General features: G+C 33.5%; 1 long non-coding RNA gene across 1 annotated transcript in view; it reads right to left on the reverse strand.

Moving 5' to 3' along the window:
- LOC125095865 (uncharacterized) overlaps positions 1-21,854 on the reverse strand; it is a 216,229-nt gene extending 194,375 nt beyond the window's left edge. The window contains exon 1 of the long non-coding RNA XR_007125974.1: positions 21,084-21,854. This is a non-coding gene — a long non-coding RNA (uncharacterized LOC125095865). The remainder of the gene's footprint in view (positions 1-21,083) is intronic.
- Between the last annotated feature and the right edge of the window lie 76 nt (positions 21,855-21,930).

Below are 21,930 nucleotides of genomic sequence, written 5' to 3' on the forward strand. Positions count from 1 at the left end.
CTTCCTCATCTTCCCAGATTTGCGTAATTTCATTTTACTCTTTATTTAATGTAGATTTTAAAGGAAATGTATAGCTTTAAAGAAAATAATGTAGGGGCGCCTGGGTGGCTCAGCGGGTTAAGGCTCTTGCCTTCTGTTCAGGTCATGATCTCTAGGGTCCTGGGATTGAGTCCCGCATCCAGCTCTCTGCTCAGCAGGGAGCCTGCTTCTTCCTCTTTCTCTCTGACTGCCTCTCTGCCTACTTGTGATCTCTGTCAAGTAATTAAATAAAATCTTTAAAAAAATAAAGCAATGTGCCTTGATAATGTAAAATTTTAAAGATTGTCCTTGTTTTTGAGAGGCCAAATAACTTCAGGTATCCAATGGCATTATTAAAAAAAAGGCTGGGGTTCTTTGGCTTTTTACTTGAAGTTCCCTATAGCTTACTCATAGTTGGGAGACATGTTTTATCTCTAAGTCATAACCCCCTTTTCTTCCTCATAGAGGCGTACGCTTCTCATCAGTCACATAAAGGAAGACTTAACTTTAAAGTGTTATTCAGGCACTAAAAATAAATGGTAGGAAAAATTGCCAAGAAAGGGTATAAGAGACATACAATCACTGAACTCTTAGTGTAGCAGTTCATCAGGATGTTTAGTTATTCTAAATGACTGTTATGTAGAAAAAAGGAAGAAAATGTTTTCTCTGAGTTATGGTAACATCCACCTAATAGCTCATTATGATGTTTACTATTTTTAATCCACAGAGATTCTATAAAAGAGAAATTCTGCATTTTTAATAATACTATATGCTAATCACTTATCTGCAACTTAACTGTTCACGAGAAGTTGAGAAGGCTAACAGTACTTTTGTACAAACCTTTTATGTATCTGTTCACAATGAAAGAAAAGCAGCAAACCAGGAAGTGAGCCATCTCCTTTAGTGGCCAGAGCTTTTCTATCCTTTCCCTCTCAGAGTAAAATACAGGAAAGGATAAAGACACATTTAAGTTGTTAAAAGACTACATTATCTTGTGAGAAGAGGGCAATGTGTATGCTTCCTTCACCTCTTTTTAAGGAGAAAATCTCGTTCCCCTAAGGAATTTCAAGTAAAAGCCAACAGGTATTAAAAGTTTTTTGTTTATGCTTTTAGAGAGTGGGAACACAGAAGGCAGGCAGTGGAGCCAAGAATCTTCTTTTGCCTCGGTAATCAATTTCTGCATCAAAACATGTGTGACCTTACTTGATTTGGAATAACGGTGGCAGTATGTATGATATGTGTGCATGTGGGCGCTGGGACGAGGGGGAGTACTGTCAAATACTATTAATATCCAGTCCTCATCTTTCTCCCTAAGAAAGACCATTCATTATAGCGGAGGGTTGGATGAGGGGGTAGCTCTTTTGGAGGTCCATTTCAAGGTACTTCAGGACATGAATGGCTATATAATTGGCTATCTTTATTACTTTCCTGAACTTCTAAACTCATTTCAATTTCACCTACCCAGTCAGAAGGCCCCTCTCCTAATTCTTCCCTGGCTGAGTCATGATGAGTGCTCTCAGCTATCCTGCCGTAGTCTAACCTACTAGAGCCGAGGATCCAGAAGCCACCCTCACAGAATTCCTCATTACATTCTAGTGTCAGTCCAAAAACAAGTTAAGAGTGCAGATTCTGTGGTGCCATCAGCCCTCAAACAACCTGTGAACCTAGTGTTAAAGGCTCTCTCAAGGACAAGGCATGAGAATGTTAACCCAGCAGACTTTAGCCCTGTAACAGTAATTCTCAATGCTGGCGGAACTTTAGCATCATTTGAGAAACTTTTAAGAAGAACAATACTAGGATCCTCATTCTCAGAAATTCTGATTTAAATGTTAGGGGTTGGTCTTTAACAATTTTAATGTGCATCAATTAGAAACACTGTCTTAGATGTAGGAGAAAAAAGTGTGTGCAAATACAAAAAGTATTGCTTTCGCAGGTCAAACTGTTAAGAATGGGATAGAAAATTAATCAATAATGGATGTATATATACGATAAAGATTAAAATGTGTTATAAAAACTGATAATGGTGTTTGGACAAACAAAAAACCAGCTGTATTAAAAAACACTATTAGTGTCATTTAAAGCAATTATTTATTATATTTGCCTAATTAGGAATTTCAACAATGATTTGAAACCATTAAATTTACAAATTAACCATGTTAGCTTTAATTACTTAGATTACAGAAATACAGAAACAGAATCATAGGACTGGATACTTAACTGTGCATACACCAGCTGCTCACATTTAATGGACGTGAACTTACCATTTTAAAAAATTAAAGATGATATTACTTATCAGTAGGGTGCTCTGATTAAATACTGAACTAGTCAATAGCTGAATATTATAGACCATTGGATTCTTTTTTATTAAATGAGAATAGCACATACCCAAACTATCAAATATTTTGAAATATCACTAATAGTCCAGTGCTCTTCTGCTCATTTGATATTCACATGTCATTTTTACATATAAAACTCCTTTTTCCATGTATTATTTTCATATAGAATATACAAATTTCAAAGACAACAAAACTAAAGAATATACTGTAGTAACTCAATAAAATGAATATATTCAAAAGTGAGATGCAAATGGAGTTTCTGTATGCAGAATATTTTTTCATTATTTTATTATAAAAATTTCAGAAATGTTTAACCCTCGTTACTGATTACTATCCAAGCAGCAGTGGCTTCTGACATTTCAGCATTGAGTTTTCTTGTATCTCTTTTAGTCTATGTTAGGAAGTAATTTTAAAAACACTGAAGTACATCAGAAGAGCTTTCTATTTAAAGGAATTCTTCAGTGAAATCTTTTCATCATTTATAGCTTTATAGGTTCAATTTTTCATGTAACAAATTTACTAAAATTTGGCAAAATAAAGTGACTACAGTATGTATTCCTAAAAGGCAAAAGCACAAATATATACTCCCCAAAATATAAAACATAGAGGAAACATTATAAAGTAAATATAAATAATGTATAAACATGACATAGATACTTTAAAAAAGTTTTCTTATAAATCAAAATATGTTCACATCATGATATCTGGACGAAAGACAGCATTATTATTTCTCAGATGACAGATCTAAGGTTGTAAAGGAGAATATGTGTTTTTAAGTCCCAGCTATTCTGTCTGTAGTCTGTTATACCATCTTTATCCTTTACCATATGCATTGTAGGTGGGATGCTTCCTGTTGTTACTATGTCTAGCTTTGCAGACTCAACTTTCAAACACTTTATTTACTTCTCAAACACGATCCTATAATTGTCTTTATTTTCCCCAAGTCAAAGTAAGTTACTAGGATGTGTACTCAGTTTTATCCTTAAGAAAAATCCTTAAAAAATATCCTTAAGAAAAAATTCAAACTTTTTGTTAACCTAACGGATTTAAACAATAACACTGAAAAACAGATACGAAAATTACAATGGAAACAAAGATGAAATCATATAACCATTTTTACAAATCCTTATAATTTATTTATTAGTTTAATCAAAACTTATTTGTAATTACACTACTCTTGGTAATTTATTATGAAGCCTTTCTTATCAGACATATCCAGGATTAGTCTATGGGAACAGAATTTCAAACCAGTGTTAGAGCAAAAGCATCCCAGGAAAAATTGTGTCTTTTATCTTATACCACCCTGTTTTCCTTTTTTCCCCAATAACAAGTTACTATACCTTAGCAAATCCAAGGTAATTAAAGTAAACAACTTTCTTTACTGAGGAAAAAAACAAAAAACAAAAAACAAAACCCAGACATACCCCTAAAAAGTTACAGTGAACATAACTTCAGGAACCATAGAACCAACATAAGTGGTTTCCAGGGGTACAGAGTTCCCTTTTAAAAATTTTGTACAAACATAGATGTAGCACAACCCTGAAAAACTATTTAGTAAATGTTAAAGGAGAACCAACAGAAATTTAAAGAAATTCAAATAAAGTACAAACAAGCACAAAGAAATAAATAAGTTTAAAAAGTATAATTTCTCATATTACATTAACTGTGTTCAAGCCCGAAGTGGCTGGTCCAAATTTCTAGGCACCTTGCCTTACTTTCTTCTCTTTCACCTTCCTGTTTTAATCCAATGGGCAAATATAAATAAACCAGGAGACAGGGGACCTCAGTCCTAGGTATACCACTCGCTATATGATCTTAGATAAACCATTTACCTTTTCTGGCATGGGTCTCTATTTCTTCATCAATGAAACTAAGAGGTTGAAAATTACGTGCCTTTATTATTATCGTCTAGAAATGTCTGTCTTAAAAATCAAGTCATATACCCATTCTCTAAGTACCTGAAAGACTTGTTCACTCTTTGTAATGCTGATCTCTCTTAAGTGCTATGGTCCCTGCCTGTCTTAAATACTGCTGAATAACTGACATATAGCAAATATTATGTGTCGAACAAGTAAATGAATGAATATTTATGCTTCTCTATACTACTGTGAAAATCCCAAGATCGTTTTTTGAGTCCTAGGTCTCTATTTACCTAACTACATATACAGTAAGTATAAGCACAACAATGTATGCTTTCTCTCAGAAAAATTCCTGCTTTTAAAAATATTACTGCTCCCTTGAGTCAGGATTTGATGTCCTTTAGTAGCTGATATTAGCCTTAATAACCTAAAATGTCCACAAAAATCTCATTTAAAGAGAAAAATTCTTTTCACAAGCCAGAACATAAAAAAAGACTTTAAATATGACTTGATACTTTTCAGCAGAAACTTAAAAGTGGTTTAATCACATCAGGATTTACAAAATAATTTGAGTTTTCAGACTAGGTTATCGGGATCCCTGAGTCTATGCCCTCAATCAGCAGAATGAACATATCAAAATACCAGAGAGAGAGAATGAGAGAGAAACATTTTGTAAAACTTGTTTACAAAGTTTGAACCTTATTTCATGTGTAAGGTAGCAAGGCGATTGTGCCTTTGAGTTAGTATCTTGTTATTTTAGACACATATGGAATTATCTGTTTAATTTTAAATAATGTAAGTGGCATTTATGTAAAAATTCCCATAAATGTTAGCAAATTATTAGACTGGAATACTAAATTTTAAGTTTTGCTATTTTTAAAAAGAAAATTCCTAATAAATTATTTTACATGATAACCCTACCTCCTAAGCAACTATGAACAATAATTACAAATTTGAATTTAGATACTCCTCTATTACTTGTCTAACAAATCATTTACAATTCTCTCTCAAAGAGATAGTTCTGAGTCTTTTGGTCATCATCAGTTACTATTTTTTGGATCCCAACCAAACCATATCACTTTCTTAAACTGATGAATTATAGACACTACATAATATTTTAAACAAGAAAAAATAACTTTTTAATGTTCCTCTAATGTATCTTTACAGAAATATGCTATTCTTATAACTCCAGTGTTTTTCAAAGTTGACTGTAAAATAATAATCTATTCTTTGAAACTTGGAATTGTTTTTCATAGAAAATATTAACAATGATGGTTAAGTTTCTAGGATGGCTTGGCAAAGCACATTGAACCTATAATATATAGTACGAAAACACTGATAATATGATAAATATGGAAGGAATTTTTGAACTAGTTCATGATAGGGGTGAGAAGCCTCTGATAACTTAAAAAAAAATCAATCCTTAATATCCAAAGAGATAGCTTTAACTTAATTCTATTTAAAACAATTTTTCTTTTTTTAAAAGATTTTATTTATTTATTTGACACAGAGAGAGACAGCAAGAGCAGGAACACAAGCAGGAGGAGTGGGAGAGGGAGAAGCAGGCTTCCTGCCAAGCAGGGAGCATGATGTGGGGCTCGAACCCAGGACCCCGGGATCATGAACTGAGCCGAAGGCAGACACTTAATGACTGAGCCACCTAGGTGCCCCTAAAACAATTTTTTCTATATAAGTTTTCAGTGAATAAAACTTAAGAGGAAAAATCCAAAGGAAACACAAGCCAATAAAATTTTTGAAGAACACAGTAATATAAATTTAACATTTATTTTATTCATTTTGCCAACTAATAGATTTGTTGTTTGAATACTTAATAAGAAGTAGACATAGCTTGACTCAACATACTGGCACATGAAATATTCTGAATTCTAACTTAGCCTTGCCACTGACTTTTCTATGGCCACACTTTAAAGGTCTAAACTTTCCATATGTCTGTTTCTTTATGGGAAACAATGGGGATGTTTTTCCCACTATCATTTAACAATAAAATAAAAAATTTTAAAGTAATATAAAGAATCGGAATAGAAAATAAAAGTTTGACATAATTTTCAAGGAACCGTAAATTAAACTTAAATTTGTTTTATTTTGCCAAATGAGAAACTACCAAGTTAGATACTCACCACGACATTTAAGTCACCAATTTTTCAATATTACAACTAATATACAGACAATACATATAATCACTAGAACAGCTAATACTTTTAAAGTATGTGCCAGGCATTTTTTAAAGGTGCATATATACATGTATATGTACACACAAATATATATTATATATATGTGCATATATATATCTCTTATCAAATAACTCTGAGGTGGGTACAAATATTACACCTATTTTACTAATGAGGAAATTGAGAATGTCATACAGATTGGAATGGCAGAACAAGGATTTGAATCCAAACAGCCAGGCTCTACTGCCCAGGCTCTTAATTTTTTTTTAATACTGCCTATTTAATATGGGGAAACTAGACAAAAAAAGTAACCTATTTACATTTTTATTACACTTAATAAGGAATTATCAAACGCACTGCTGTAAACTAGAAGAATATTTAAATTAATAAAGTGTGACAATTTATTCAGATTTCTCTAATATCAGAGTTCAACAATATTTACAGGTGTCCATTTTATTAGCTAAGCGCAGGAAAGCAAAAAGATAAGAGGTCCATGTATAAAATTTCAGAGAAAATTTTAAAATATTTTTAGGAGTAATGGGATAATTTTATTTTTTAAAAAAGGGGAAAATTTTTAATCTAATTCATAATTTCAAAAAGATTCTGAAACATGGTTATTACTAATAATAGAAGCAGGAAAGAAAAGGAAAGGAAATTAAATTTTAGTGAATGTCCACAACATGCTAGGACTTCATATACACTCCTTAATAGTCACAATGCTGTGAGAAATGAGTCACTATACAAATTTTACAGATAATCTCAAATTCAGAACCTTACCAGCTCACCAAAGGTTGCATACTATACACTCGGTATATGGAGCCAGTGTTCAAACTCAGGACTGTCTCTGAAGCACTAAAAGTTGTTCCCTATTAATAAAAAAAGTATGGTTATCGTTGATCATCTGTGAAAACTGTAGTTATACTACAGCTTTGTAGTGTATATCAAATTCTGGATACCTCCAGCTTTATCTTTCTCAAGATTGCTTTGGCTATTTGGGTGGGTTTGTTTTGTTTTGTTTTATTTGTGAAACCATACAGATTTCAGTAATATTGGGTTTAGTTCTGTGAAAAATGTTGGTATTTTGATGGGTATTGAAGTGAATCTGTAGATTGTTTTGGGTAATATGAACACTTTAACAATATTAATTCTTCCCATCCATGAGCATGGGTTATCTTTCCATTTGTTTGTGTCATCTTCAGTTTCTTTCATCAGTATTTTATAGTTTTCTGAGTACAGGTATTTCATCTACTTGGCTATGTGTATCCCTAGGTATTTTACTCTTTCTGGTGCAGTTGTAAATGGAACTGTTTTTTTAAGATTTCTCTTTCTGCTACTTCATTATTAGCATATGTAATTCCAACCAATTTTTAGTATGGAATGAATAAATCACAAGAATAACAGGTAAAGCGTAGGGAATACAGTCAATGGCATTATAATAGCATTGCTTGGTGATAGACGGTAGCTAACTTGCAGTGAGCATAACATACAGAGTTGCCGAAGCAATACATTACATATGTGAAACTAACATAATGTGTCAACTACACTCAGATAAAAAATTAAATAGGTCATTCCAAAGATAAAAAAAAATGTAGAATTATACTATTAAATTCAGAATTTAATTTTAAACATAAATTTCATAATCGTTCTTTTCCAAAGCTTGTAACAGGTTAAAATGGTATTTGTCTTATTTTTACATTCGTAACAGAATTTTTTACATTGGTGCTTATAAGCAGTGATATTATATAAAGAATATACTTGTAAATTTTTTTTGGTTGTTAAGAGGATTAAAGAAGATAATGTATATAAAAATGCTTCGCAAAGTGAGTGGCAAAAAGGAAGCACTCAATACATGTTAGTGATTACCACTGCAGTAAAAAATCCTAACAAGCATTTTTTAATCATAATCGTTACGGTCTAAACTTTATTTGATAAAGGAACTTTGGTGGGGTATGTCTCATACCTATTAGCTTATCACAGAACTAGGGATCTCTGGAATACACTTTGATAGAAAGACAAGTAGGAAGGTGTAAAACAAGGAACATATCAATCCCTAAACAATTTCCAAGTGATTCTTAATTTCTATTGAAAAGGTATCCTGACCCCTTAGAGTTATTAAATAAATTTAGTAAGCCATCTTTTCAACACTAATACGCTTCCCAAACACTTATGTCCTATGAAGGAAATCATAAGTAGTCTGCTAGACACTGTATGAAAAATAAACCAATACTAGTGATATCATCTCATTAAGAATGTCTATAAATTAGTAAAGAAGCAAGTGAACAGGGAAGCATTAAACTCAATTCTGTAGTTTTTAATTTTAGATGTTAACCTGCTTTAGAAGCATGGTCTGTCATCTCTAAGAATGCCAGAAAGTTAATTCAAGATCACCAGATGGATGATGCACTGGCAGAATTCACTGAGCAAAAGTAATGTAATGCACCTTGTCTAGTCAATGAATGCTTGTATTTATTTTACGTCATCCTTACAATTTAACACATTGTTGTGACATTTTGGTCTTAGTAAGATTCAAGTGACTTAATCCACTTTTTATAATGCTCTAGTATTTGGGTATTTTTTGAACTTTTCATTATTAATTAATTATTTATTACTTGACACAAACTAGTGTTCAAAGAGGCCTAAAATTTATTAAAGACCAACATGAATATATTTTATCAGCAATATAAGTTAGATGGAAAATAATACTTAAAAATTAAATTTCTTCAACTTCGTCTTTAAAACTACTATTCCAATTGAGATACATCATATTTTCAAAGCTACACTGTATTTTCAAAAGCTAATATTGAGGCACAAAATAGTTAATGCAACTTAATAATTTATAATTAATTCTGACTATATAAATTAATCTAAAAATAACCAAAATAAAGTTAGCATTGTATTGTGATTACTTTGTAATTCTGCTTTTCTTCAAGCAATTTAAAAATTTTTTTGTATTCTAGTAACATCAACACAAATATGCCCTAGATTCAGAACCTGTCAATATTGTCTTCTACTCTGTCTTAGTTTGTTCCAGATATCATAACATGATATATCAAAGTGCCAGTTAAAGGTCTTTTCAAGTTGTCCCATTGTATGTGTCCCTTAAGGTCATTTGCTATGATATCCTACACCAGCCTAGCCACTTACAGGCTTTTTTCTTTTTCTTCATTATTTACAACTTAGTCAATCACACCCAGAATATTCTCTTGAATACATACACTCATTTTAATTCCCTTTCTTGCTTTTCTTTTCTAATCTCTACCTACTTATGTTTAACGCACAATGTTATGGTCACTACTTTCATTGTTTTCTGTGTTAAAGGGATTTTATACGACCAGACCACTATAACCCCGATTCCATGGGAAAAAGCACTGTGAGTTTTAAAGTGAAATAAAAATGAACTCTTATAACACAACCCTTTTATAAGTAGTAGTAAGCTTTTGCACTGAGCATAAAGAATATTAGTCTAAGTATAAATATTAATTCTAAGGATAAAGGAAGCATTGGCCTACAACATCTTCCAGTTTGATTCCTACATAAATCTTACATCACTTTTTACTTTTTTGTATTTCCTAGTTCTTACAAGTTCTGTCATTCTGACCATCATTTAATGTTCGGTACTATGTTCTTCCCCCAGCCCTTAGTACCATTGTACATATTATTCTTTCCTAGAAAACTTTTCTCCCTCTTGATTAAGTTAACTAATTCATCGAGATTTCAGCTAACTAAACACTTCCTCCCAAACAAAAACAAAAACAAACTTCTCTTGATCCCACTGATTGGTTATTCTTCTAAAAGCCTTCATATTAAACACCAATTGGAATAGTTCCAACTTTGCACTTATTTATATGATTATTTGATTAATATCCATTATCTCTAGGATAAGTCCAGAAGAGCAAGATCCACATCTATTTTTGGTTCACTATTCAGTGAGCACATAATAGGTTTCAACATATATTTGTTGAAAGAAAAGACATTGGTAAGCCACTGGTAAAAGAAAAAAGAGAGAGAGATAAGAATGCTGAGTCAATGACCCCTGCATAAGAGACAAATTACTGATTTTTCAAGTGAAAACAATATAGAACCATATTTGATACAACTCTTTAAAACATACATTTTTCAGGGGAAAAAAAATTCATTTTGTGATGGTAGGAATAGGTGGAATGGTAACTGGCACATTGGGGCCAGCTAGAAAGAAATTATGCCAGATGCAAATAAAGCTTGTTAAGTAAATGGAGAAAACGTAAGCTATACCTTTGCTATTTTTAGAATTCATATATAAGATTCATAGTTTTAATTATATACTATTTACTATTGATCCTAGGGACCAATTTGGGTATTAGTTTTAATTATAAAAGGAAAAAGAACCTCAGCTAGTATCCTTGGATAAAATTTTCCTGTTTTAACTACATAGTGTTTCATTTCTATCTCATTCGAAATATACTTGCTTTAGACTCTTGACAAATTTTCTAGTTATAATTGCGAAGAAGTATTCACTTCCTTATTTTTTATGCAAGTTATTTTTTCCCTATTTCTTTTTTGATCTGCATTCTTGGAAATAAAGTGTTAAAAACATAAATGCAAGGTATATTATTTCTAACCCCTTTCTTAATTTACCGGGTTATTTTGAATTTTAATCGTAGCTTTCAAAATACTAAAAGTAAGCTCCCCCATCCTCTCATTGCATTGAAAGCTTTGTCTTAACTTGAATTACTCTCTTCAGAGCCAACCTACGATTTCTCTACCTAAATTCTGATTAACTCATGTCCTCCCAAGAAGCCCACTGTGATTAACTCTACAGAATTCTAATTGCTTCTTTACTCTGCATATTTTCATACTCAGTTTGATGTTATTTTACAAAAGCTCCTGAAGTGTTTTTCAAGTACATGTTTCAGACACTTTAAAAAAAGACTTAATCTTAAAAACTTGCTTTATCTGTCTTCTGTTCAAACCACTACCTGAATACAGAAAAAATATAAAAATGTTCAGTGACTATGTCATTTGTATTTTGAATGAGCGTATAATTTGGAGCACTGACTAAAATAATAAAACTCTATCTTAGGTCCAACATATATCTTATCTCAAGACTAAAACTGACTTATTGTCACCACTTTATGACTGACATTCTTCACCACCAGTTCCCTCGTCAATATTTTCCCAGGTAAGTGAGAAATGCATTTTGCAATAAGAACCAAAGTAATTCAAAGTCAGAATAGATTATATCCATTGTTCCTCCCTCAATTGACTATGCTTTTCACCCTGTTAGGTAAGATTAGATCAGTCTAACAGACTTTATTCTGTATCAAGCTATGATGATTGTTAGCCAATACTCAATTCTTTTCAAGGTATTCAAGGGATATATTCATGTGATGATTGGGGGATAGAACTGCAATTTTCCTGTATCATTCCTTTTCTCATTCCTTTAATACATAAGTATATTTTTCCATTATAAAATTACTACATGAATATAAACTTATTGTTAAAAATAAATCAAAGTAATGCTGAGGTATACAAACTATAAGAGTTCTTAATCTTCCAGCATCCCACTTACACACTTTCTCTAAACCAAGGGTATAATTTGCTACATATTTTCCAGACTTTTTCTTTTCTTTTTTTTTTTTAAAGATTTTATTTATTTATTTGAGAGATCACAAGTAGATGGAGAGGCAGGCAGAGAGAGAGAGAGAGAGAGAGAGAGAGAGAGAGGGAAGCAGGCTCCCTGCTGAGCAGAGAGCCCGATGCGGGACTCGATCCCAGGACCCTGAGATCATGACCTGAGCCGAAGGCAGCGGCTTAACCCACTGAGCCACCCAGGCGCCCTCCAGACTTTTTCTTAATTTATTTACATAAACATAAGGCATATGTCTTATATAATTTTTTATTTTATAAATATATGTGCACATGATATAACATATACATATATAAGTATATATTCTTATATAGTACAGGCATATTATTCTGTGTGCACTTTTTTACATTAAATGGGATCATACTGTATATATGTTTTTTGTGACATGTTTTCAATTTAGCTTATCTTAGAGATCTTTCCACATTTTTTGGCTTATAAATCCAAACTCTGCATGGTTGTTGTTCTTATCCACAGAGACCACAGGTAATATTTTCTAACTTTCTTATAAAATTTCAAAATAAATGAATCATTTCTTTCAGTGCCCAGGAAACTGAATATGTAGATTTTTTTCATTGGAATATATTTTAATTAAAAGCATTTTAGCAAGTAAACATTGAATTTAATATGATTTTTCATCTTTCCTTAAATGTTTAAACCTCTTATAAACTTGATTTTTAATAAAATATATATACATGTACATAAAGAATGTACACATTTAGTAATCAAGGTCCAAAATTGGTAAAAAGTAAAATTTAGTTTTATAAAAAAGAAAGCAATATAGCAAATTTGCCTACTCATTAGAAAAATTAAACACATAAATATATAACTCATTTTCTAAATCCATGAGGTAGATTGCACAAAAACAGTGAAGCTGCTGAAGAAATTTTTTTTTTTGTTTGTTTTTTGTTTTTTTTTTAAAGATTTTATTTATTTATTTGACAGACAGAGATCACAAGCAGTCAGAGAGGCAGGCAGAGAGAGAGGTGGAAGCAGGCTCCCTGATGAGCAGAGAGCCTGATGCGGGGCTGGATCCCAGGACCCTGAGATCATGACCTGAGCTGAAGGCAGTGGCTTAACCCACTGAGCCACCCAGGCGCCCCTGAAGAAATGTTTTTAAAGAATTCTTAAAAGCTACAGGAAGAAAAAAAAAACTTCTAAAGCAGTTTACTAACATACTTAGAACATAGAAACCACAAACAGCAGAGCAGCAGGCCAGAAAAGCAACATAAGATTAAATTAAAATCTGTATCATGTAGGTCTAGTCTCCTCCCATACATATAACACTGGAGTAATGTGATTGTCACTTTTGTTTTCTAATAGGCAACATATCGCTATGCTCTTCAAACTGGAAACTGGAGTTGAATCAATTAGGAAACAAACACATCTACTATAGAATTTACTAATTAAAAAACAAACTGGGCCATTTAAGTAAGATATGTAATAATTTAAGCTGTTAGGTTTTATTATCAAAAGAAATTGCTTAAGGAAATGCTATACTACTTCTGGTAAAAAATAAGCTTCATTTTTAGACTTCTATGAAAGAATTAATGTTAATACCACATAAATGAAAAAAGTATTCATAAGGAATGGCATGATTTAGGAAAGCCTATGACTACACAAAATCATTGCCATCATTACTGGTAATATTTGTAGCTGGTATAAAGCTTTCTGATATATAGTGAACTGAACACTGCAGCTTTAATTGAAGTTTGAATGTTATAAACAGTTAGATGTCTGGCTCTGGCCTGCATTCTAATACCATCAGCAGAACAGAGATGGGAAGTATAAACAAACCTTTTAACTAGATTACAGTCTCTCAAATGGCCAAGAAATCCTTTAGCACAAACTCCTGTGTTAGAAATGTGGGAGAAGGAAAATTATTTTTTGGAATAATGCTAAAAAATAGCCTCTATATTTCCGTCATTACTGGAACATGTACTTGACTTTCTAAATATTGGCTTAGTACTGGGTAATGATAAACTTTACATTTAACTTTTCAAATAAGTAAAAATCCTTTTTATATATAGCAGCTGTTTTTTATATCAGTATATCCCAAGTAAAGAAGCTGTTTAGAAATCAATACTTTCTTTTGTTGAATGTGGAATACTTGCCTCTCCCAACATTAGTGGCTGTATGTATACAACCAAGAGTATTATTTTTAGATAGTAATATTAAGAATGTATGGATTAAGTTAATTAATGGCTAACAGATCGGCAGACATTTCTGGACTCAAGGTATATAGAAAGCAGTAGCTTTAGATACAAGGATGAATCTTAATATAATTTAGCATTCAGTCAACTTTAAGAAACATTTAAGGTTTACTTCCAACTTTCAAGATACAGACTATAAATTTAAAAAAGGGGAGCACAAGAATGTAAATTTTAACACTAGTACCATACAGGAATTTTTCCTCTAATTGCCTGAATCTTGGTTGGTTGGCAAAGAACTCCGCAAAGCATGGATGTGCAAAAATTTTCACCATTACCAGGTGGGTGACTGATTTATATAACTCATTTTAGTCCTTTAAAACAATATGTTCTAATAAATTACTCAGTAACACAGAACTTAATTACAAGTTCTCTAAGAAAAGGTTATATAGGTCAACTGAAACAGGACTCAAATTAGAATTAGTCACATAGAACTTTGAATGAAGTATATGCTTTTCACCAGGTATGGTATCATTAGTGATTTTCTTTTCCATCATGTGCAGCTGCATTAGAAGATATTCCTTAATATGTGTTAAGCCTGGTTCTCACTTCGGCTCTCTGAAAAATTATACTGAGTCCTTCCAACTTCTAAAATCTCACATGATATTATAGAAATACCTCAAACAGAAACAATGATGAGTTAGAATCTTTACCTTTAAACCCTTATCTTTAGGTATTGCCTTTGCCTATTAGGAATTACCTTTAGGTTATCTAAGGATGTTATTTGAGACCATAGACTTCTTCTACCCCACCAATTACTGAGATTACTTGTTAAAGCAATAAAATCAATTTGTTATAAAGTTTCCTCTCTGAAATATAATAGACTACAGAGAACAGTTTTTTAGCATTTAAAAATATAACCAAATTCTACAAGTCATAATGCATCAGCATATTATTTATAGAATAATATAGTCAATTTATGCATATAGGGTGAATGTGTATTTACTTAGAATGCATATGAAAACTACTTGATTAACAACATAGAATTTTTAAAAATTATTCTTTTCTTCTAGAAGCAAAGAATGTAAAAGTAAATCTGGTTAGCTAGGTCAAACACATTTTAATTCAGTAGCTGCTTTAAAGAACAACTACATAATAATTTAGGCATCTAGAGAATCCACCAAGTTGTCCATTCTCATACAAAAAATATTTCTGACTTTATGTAGTACCAAAAAGAGTACATTAAATTTAATTCTGTATGGGGCGCCTGGGTGGCTCAGAGGGTTAAAGCCTCTGCCTTCGGCTCAGATCATGATCCCAGGGTCCTGGGATCGAGCCCCGCATCGGGCTCTCTGCTTAGCAGGGAGCCTGCTTTCTCTCACTCTCTCTCTCTGCCTGCCTCTCTGCCTGCTTGTGATCTCTGTCAAATAAATAAATAAAATCTTTAAAAAAAAAAATTAATTCTGTATGTATAATGTAGTAATTATGAAAATCTTATAAAATACAGGGTCCAGAAGATATGCATATATACACACCCAACCACTAGGCAATATATGTCCCTTCTGTGTAGAGAGTTTCCATTAAAACATTTACATTAAAATGTTTACAGTAAATATTCATTGGATTACAAATTGTTAGAACCTTCAAACTTCACCTAACAAAATGCTAGATGCAACCCATGCAAGAGAAAGAAAGTTTAGTATGTAGAAAGCCTAAATGTAATCTTTGCCATGCAAAGAGAAAACTGATTTTATGCATACAGCTGACCCTTGAACAATGAGAGTGCTGATCTCTGTGCAGTTGAAAATCCTGTATAACTTCTGACTCTTCTAAAACTTCACTACTAAAAGCCTACTGTTGAACAGAAGACTTACCGGTAACATAATCAATTAAAACATATTTTGTGTTTTAGATGTATAACATATTCTATTCTTAAAATAAAGCTAGAGGAAAAAATTGTTAAGAAAATCATAAGGTAGAAAAAGTATACTTAAACTACTGTAAGAATTCTGCATATAAGTGGACCCACAGTTCAAACCTGTGTTGTTCAAGGGTCAAGTGTATTTTATTTCCAGTTGCACACTGGTCTGCATCTATGTTCCTTATAAAGAACTGGGTTTGTTTATTGTTTTTCTCTCCTTGTAAACTTGTAGAAATTTTCCATCACTCTATCAATAAGCTATTTGGGTCATGATTTTATTAGTGGTTACCAGAGTACTTACTGACTGATAAAAGCTATTGTGACTATGCTTTAAATTTTAAAAAGTGTTATGAATTTACTGTGACTGAGTATTTTGCTGCTATATGTAAAATGCTATTTTATCAGTAATAGGTTTCCCCATCTATAATATGGCAATAATGTTCAAAGTTCACAGGACCAGTGTATTGATATATTTATCATAGTGTTAGGCACTTGTAATAAATAGTAACTATGATTATTACTAGAATAAAAAGTTAAGAATGAACTTGAAAGAGATTAGAATTGAACTTCAGAAGTCTATTTACCTTCACAAGATACTGTACCAGCAAGAGAGTCCTTCCTTTCAAACTGTGAATCAATATTATTCTAAGTACAGTTTAAGGGGGACAAAGAAAATCCAGGAAATTTCCCTCTTATATATTTTTAAATTACATATGAAAGCCATGATAGGAACCAAGATAGTATCCTTTGGTTTTGAAACATCCATAACCAAGAAACTCCCAAATCATTTTACTGAAGTTGTCTCACATAATCAAGATTAAAAATTGCAACTAACCTGTTTAGAGTTAGAAATGGAAAGCTTCTAATGAGGATCTTGGAGGAATTTATCTAGTGCACACTGAAAATTCCAAAACCCCTAAATAGTATATACTGTAATTATTCCATGATAATTAAATTATACTGATAGCTTAAACTCTTATAGAAATTAACTAAATGATCAAAATGATAATGTACCATGTCTTCCAATGAACCATGAAAGATAACCTGTTATATGAAATGTAAAGAGAAAAGTTACTTTTGAGAAAAAAAAAGTTTAAATTTGGAGAGTTTGGGTTTGGTTTTTTGGGGGGAATAATTTAATGAGGTACTTCAATGAACAATGTTGATAATGTTCAAATAAAAGTATGTACCAATAAAATACTAGCAATGATAGCCACATAGACTAATTTTATGATCAAAAACTAATTAATTATATACAGAATAGAAATCCCCAGAATACAGTATTAAGTGGAAAATTTTTCTTTATATTTTTCTATTTTAATAAAATACAGCAAAATTCTTCTTAAACATGCATTTTTCCACCTAACAGTATCCATTTAATTAATATAAAATTTATTTAGGAAAAAACATCAAAATAAAGTTATGACCAATAGACTTGTGGAATACAATAAAAATATCTCTTCATATTAAACTGTAGGGACCATCCTTGTTTTTCAGATGCCTAGCACAGTGCCTGACAGACAGCAGAGGCTCATTAGATGCTTAATGAATACCTAAATACAATATGTTTTGCACATACATTCAAAATCCAGACAAGTTTGCAAAGGTACATAAGTTGGGCATAGGCTTTCTGGCTGACTTCATGGGGTCCCAGTGATGACTAGGAGTAAATCTTCATATCCATAGAAAACTGGCAAGTTGATAAGTGTCTGGGTAAGGATCAAAAAAACAAAGTCAGGGAAACATGTCACCTAAGTAACAGTTGCTTTATAGAGCTGGTAAAAGTGGCCTAATCATTCCAATATCCTATTGCACTAGGCATTCAATGAAATGAAATTTAAGTGTATCTTGAACTTTTGCCAGTATATTTTTAATTGGAATTTTTTTGAAATCTCTTACTAAAAATAAATGATTGTTAAATTGCATCCTGTACAAGGATTAAAGGGAATATGTTTTTATTTTCTATAAATACTATATTGTTATCGGGATTTATTTTGGCTGACAGAAAAAGTGAGAGCTACAGTAAAAACAAATTTAAAAAATCATGGTAGTGGAGAAATTGTAGGAAAGAAAAAGGAAGAAAGGAAACGAATTCCACATATGGGAGTAAAGAAATTTAAATATGCCTAACTCTATTATCAATTATGACAAATAACCAGTAGGGCCTACTGTGCACCAGACACTGCTGTGAGGGATATAAAATGTTAACAAGACAAGAATCCTTAGTCTTAAGTGGTTCACACAGCAAGACTAACAGGTAAACATTCATAATATATTATGTATCATTCTTATATACATGTCTTTAATCCAAGAGTAAGAAGTAAGTAAGAAGTATATTTATTAATTAGAAGTGCAGAGAAAAAATAAGCATCAGAGGAAGCTGAAATAATTCTCATAATAGTAACTATCTAGAATGAGAGAAATCAGTACCTCTTAAATCAACAACAAATAAGTGAGTTATAAATAGACAAAATTTTAGCTTAAAGCTATATACCTAAATATTCTTAGAATAATATGCCTCCATATAAAATCCCTAAGTGCTATACACAAAACTGTGAATGAGTCTCACTCACGACCTCATAAGAATGAGGTCGTATAGCATAGTGACTGTCAAGAGACCTCAGTTCTCTGGTCCATGTTCTGCCCACTTAGAGGCCTTGGAACCTAGGCAAGTTCCTCAAGCTCTCTGAAATTCAGCAATATGAAAATTGAAGAGCTGGATAAAGTGATCTCCAAGATATCACTTAGATGAAAATTACAATCCTAAAATGTCTTCATATTTAAAATATAAGCCATAATAAAAAGGGTTTTCTAAATATAAATCATTATCCAACTTAGAGGAAGTCTGGAAACCTCAAACCACACAGAATTACCCTATGAGTGGTGGGATATAGGAACATTTTCAAAAGAAGAGCAGACACAACTTAAGTAAAGGTATTATTGTCAAGACTGTAAATTTTCACTCAGCTGCCGACGGGGCAACTATCTTCCAATATATACACAATTTGCTTTACTTAAAATTGATTTCTTCACTAAGTTCTACTTTCTCCCTCTTATGTTAAGGTTGCTGAGGAAGTAGGGTGAGGACGAGAAATCCTAGGTGGACCTGAAATAGTAGTATTGATGTTGGGAGAAAAACTTGAACTTGACACAGATTTCTGCTGAAGTGCACCAATTACACCTCAGCGGAAGGTAAGAAACTGTTCAAATTGATGACAGAAAGGAAGGAAATAAGACCATATTGTTTATTGCTATACAGCTTTTCCCCCTTGTGTTGAAATGTCTACTTTTGCACACATTAATGAAAATTTTACAGAACAAGTTTCTACAGTTGCAATGCATTTCTGCCACTAAAATAGAAGCATCATTATGTTTTGGTTTTACCATTAAGAAAATAAAAATTAAAAAGTATTACCACGTTTTAATAATATTTACGTCAAATATCCATCTAGATTTATTTTTCTTCATTCCTTTCTATTTGATCAAATTGCTATTTTCATATTACCAGTCTGATCATAAAATTTCTGCTTTACAAAAGAATATTTTTTGCTGACATAAATTATGGGATCAGAGATACCAATGCAGTTACAAAAAAGGGTGTGTGTGTGAGAGACAGAGAGAGTGTGTGTGCGTGAGAAAGTGTATATATGTATGTGTGCATCCATCTTCAAGGAAAGGATAAAGAAATGCATGTATGAAACAAAATGCCACTTTCCAATGTAAGCCCTAGTAAAAGGCCTACACTGGAAACATAGTTTCTAGCATTTGTGAAATAAAATACAGCACTGATTTTGAAAGCCATAGTGATTTTTTATGAAGACTGTTATTCTATAAACCGAAACCTGGATTTATCTTTCAATTTTTGTCTAACTACAATGAATATAATAAGTACATCTTCATTATTTGACTCATGAAAGTATATTTTAGAAATTTGTGTTCTTTCACATACAGTGATCAATTTGGTTTGGTACCCCAAGAGATGAAAAGCTCATCTCAATTTACAACACTAAATAAATAATTCAGTTAAAACTGAAAGTGGTATCAATCCGGCAAACTATTGATGGAGAGGTATGGCCTTCCATGAAGCCAGAACAACATAAAGTTTTCAATGGGGATTACTTGTTCAGACAAGTTACAAAGATTAGAAAAATACCCAGATTAATTAGGAAATAGCTAATATTCTCATCTTATAGAAAATAATTATCAAGAACGTATGTAGGGAGAGATAATACCGGAGGTATTTAAACTTTGAGCATTTTAAGCTTTGAACTTTACATGCTAATATATGAAACAAACATTTAACAAAAAAAGCAGTAATACAAGTCAAAACCTAACCAAAGGCCTCTATCAACTAAAAATTTGAAATCTTCCATGCAAGTCAGACACAACAACAACAACAACAAAAAAGGAAAATTAAACCCAGAAAGCAAAAACCAATCAAGTCTGTTCCAACACTGAAGTCAATTTCCAAACCATATACAGAACCAAAAAGGGGAAAACACTCAGGTCTACAAATGGATAAGCAGTTCCAATACAATCCAAATCCCGACATTTTCCCACTCAGAAACGAATGCAGTGGAGCTTTTCCTGGGGAAAAAGGAAAAAAGCTCTCCAAATGAATTTTTTCAAGTGACATCTAGAAAGTGTGCCTCTCTCTGTCTCTTTCCCTGGCGCCTCATTGGAGGAAGGAGGGGGTTGTTTTTGTATTCTCCCCCACTGGAGCAAGACACAATCAGATGTTAGCTCCAGAAGAGAAACCACTTTTGACAACAGCAAATAAAAATAAAAGTGCCCTTCCTCCTCTGACAGGATGGGCACCCACCTCACACACCCCTCCCCACTCCAACCCCTCCTTCACCCCCCCCCCCCCAGCACCACCCCCTCCTCACCCCGGAGCTCCACTGCGTATGCGGTTTGGTGCTACTGTTGCCCCGGAGTTAAAGTCAGAGCCAGAGGAAGGCAATGAAGCCCCCACAGACACACTTACCTTTCCTGCCCCCCACTTTTGAGTGCCTTCCCTGGAGCTGTGGAGGATGACACAAAGGGTAATAAAGGGGGGGGGGAGTGGAGGAGGAGGAGGCGAAGGAGGAGGAGAGCTGGGGAAGTGGCTGCTCCTGGGTGTAGTGAGATGTCTCCAGCCAGGGCCAAGCAGCAGCAGCAGCAGTAGCAGTAGCAGCAGCAGCAGCAGCAGCAGCAGCAAAGGGTCTGTGTTGCTAAGAGGCTTTTGGTCTCTTTCTCTCCTCCTCTCACGGCCAAAGAGGAGGAGGGTGGAGGGGGCTCGGGAGGGAGGCTAGTGGAGGGGTGAGGGGGTAGGAGTCGTGGATGGGGGTTTTCGAAGAAGAAGAAACTCCTTCTTCTTCTTTCTCAGGCTCAATCCCCCTCTCAGGTCTCAGGGCTGGAGGGTGGGGGAAGGAACTCAGCCGCCTTCCCCCCACCCCCCTCAATTCAAGGTTGAAGTGGGGTAAAATTAGTGTCCTGTCCCTTTAAAAATAGAAATAAAAGGTGCCCCCCCTCTGCCACTGCCTCTCTCTTCATCATCAGCTGCTGCTGCTGCTGGGGTCTCTCTGCTGGGGGGGGGGAGGGGGGGTTCGGGTAGAAGAGACGGGAGGCACTCACTGCGCATGTCCCTCCCTGACGGGAGGCTGGTTGGTTGAAGGCAGGAGGAGGGGGAGGGGAGGAAATGATACGGTTTCCCAGAAGGCTCCGAGGCACTTGCGACCCGGAAGACATTGTAGCAGGGGGTAGAGGGGCGGGGGCGGGGAGTAGGAGGAAGTCGCTACTCTTTAACACCCCGTGCCCCCCTCCTCTCTCCCAAGGGAAAGCGGAGGAACGGA

This window comes from Lutra lutra, chromosome 3 (assembly GCF_902655055.1).
Source record: "Lutra lutra chromosome 3, mLutLut1.2, whole genome shotgun sequence".
In the NCBI taxonomy this organism is placed as follows: domain Eukaryota; kingdom Metazoa; phylum Chordata; class Mammalia; order Carnivora; family Mustelidae; genus Lutra; species Lutra lutra.